The sequence below is a fragment of the Monodon monoceros genome, unplaced genomic scaffold, assembly GCF_005190385.1.
Source record: "Monodon monoceros isolate NGI ecotype Baffin Bay Population unplaced genomic scaffold, NGI_Narwhal_1 Super_Scaffold_5, whole genome shotgun sequence".
Lineage (NCBI taxonomy): Eukaryota > Metazoa > Chordata > Mammalia > Artiodactyla > Monodontidae > Monodon > Monodon monoceros.
Window position 1 is genome coordinate 102592748 of NW_021703782.1, and position 2431 is coordinate 102595178.

Consider the following 2431-nt stretch of genomic DNA (forward strand, 5'->3'; position numbering starts at 1 on the left):
GACCTTAAGTGAGTCCTGACTTCTCTCCAGGCTCAGTTTGCACAGATGTAGACCTGGGCCCCAAGAATCCTGTCTTGAAGGAGATGGTGCAAGTGTGGAAAGGCCCACCCAGGGCAGAGCAAGGGCTCCGTCCCCCCCTTTCCTTCTCGCTGGCACCAGACTGGGCTGGGTGGGTGGGGGTGAGCAGGTCACAGACACCACAGGGCCAAGTCCTGCGTGCATTCTGCTGGCCCAGGAACCCAGGAAATGCTCAGAGCTTTGCCCCAAGTGGGGACCTCTTATATCCAGTTTTTATTTTGAAAATTCTCAAACCTGGAGAAAAGCTGAAAGAAGGGTACACTGAACACCCATGTATCATCCACTTTGACTCCCCTCCTCTTTCTTTAAAAAAAAAAAAAATCAAAAGATGGTAAATTTTATGTTGTGTATTTAACCACAATTTTTAAAAATTGGAAAAAAAGAAAACAATAAATATTGTGTTGCTGGCTGGCTATTAAGCGTAAATTAAGTTTTGACAGGAATGCTAAGTGAACTGTGTGCCAGGCACCAGGTACAAGCCATGGGCTTTGTACATATTAAGTCAAAGTCATTTAAATTGCACGGCAGCCCCATGAGTTGTGTACTATCTATCATCCACATATTACAGATGGGGAAACAGGGCCTCAGAGAAATTATGCAAGGTGGCTCCAGCGTCAAGATGAACTTGGATGTCTGACCTCCCTCCCCAGCAGGAATCCCTGCTACCAAGGCAGCACAGCTACCTCTGGACCCAGCTGCACACCTCCCATGCCGGGATGTGGGGGCTCCTCCCTCTGCACTGCCACCCCCCGACCCCCCCAGAAGCCAAAATCCTACTCCCTTTCCTCCAAACAGGGCCTCTCCCCCCTCATGTGTTACCTTTTTTTTGGTCCCCACGGCTTGTGGGATCTTAGTTCCCCCACCAGGGCTTGAACCCGGCAGTGAAAGCGCAGAGTCCTAACCACTGGACCACCAGGGAACTCCCCTCGTGTTACCTTCTGAATGACCTAGATGAAGACCCAGAGCCCGGCTTCAAGGCCGGGCTCTGTCACTGGCCAGCCGTCTAACTCGGGATGAAAGCCCTCAGTCCTCATCTGGAAAACGGGCATGACAGCCCCTCCTCACGTCGGGTTGAAGGTAAAGGCGATGAGGCCTGTAGGGGACCAGCTCAGGGCACGTAGCAGGCTAGATGCTGGGTGCTCCCTCCTCATCCTGGCCTGAGAAGGGACTAGGGAGTTCAAGGATCCTTGGGTTTCCACAAACTAATCTGGGATCCGAGGCTCACAAGGTGCCCCTTCTAACAGGGTGACTTTACCTGTGCGTTGTGGGGAGATGTGTGATGTCTCGTCCAGAGACTGAGGATCCCCTCCTCCCCCGCGAACTCACGTGTCTCCTGCTGGCCTGTGCCTGCCCAGTCCCTTGCGCGCTGCCGGGCTGGGGTCCCGGTACTGGCGGGCTGGGGCCGAGGGGCGGGGTCTCCTAGCACCGCCCCGCACCCGTCGGTCTCACGTACAGCTGCCAGGCGGAAAGCACGCAGATGCAGTTGCCGGATTCGGTCCCTGAAACGACCCGCAGAGGTTGAGCCGATCACAGCCACCAGGTCAGGCGAAGCCGGTGAGGACTCGGGCTGTGAACAGGGGAGGAATCAGTGCGGGTGAAGGGGAGCCCTTTGCCCCCGGGGCCCATCAGCCTACGAGGGATTCCCCACTGGTGCCTTGTGGAGAAGGGACGTGCAGTGGCACGACCAAACTTCGCATCTCTCTTGAATGCCAACGAGTGTTTGGCGAGCAAGGAAGGTGGGTGCCAAGGAGTCTCTGGGAGCAAATACGGGCAGATGTGAAGGGAAAGCTGGGGCCGTCAGCAGTTGTTGAGCCCACACTGTATGCCCTGGACCAGCCTCTTATAATTCCCCATCGACTTGGGGTTGGGGGTGGGGCCTGGTGGACGCAAGTACTGTTTAAAACGGGAGAAAGTGACAATAAATTGGTGCTTTTCAGAGTCCAAAATGTGTGAACCTCCGTGTCCTCCCGTGCTGGGATCTGTTTGATTTTCATGCTTATAGACTTTATCTGGGAAAGGAGAAAGGGTATGAATTATCATTGGTGATGGCTCCAGGCTTCCAGGTGGCACGAGGCTGAATGGTGGGACACAGCGGGGCGTTACTTCACTTCCAGTGTTTTCTGAGACCCATTTGTGCCTGGCCAGGGCTCTTGCTGGCCTGAAGCCCCGCAGGCTGCCAAGAGCAACCCCCAAATCACGTGTGATTAGGGTCTCCTCAGCTTACTACAGCGCCTGGCAGTGGCAGGTCTGAAGTGAAGTTTCAGACTGAAACTTGCGATGAAGTGATCACAATCTGATCTTGTAGGTGGTGCCTCTGAGGGAGTGGGAGGCCAGTCTAGGCAGGAGGGACAGC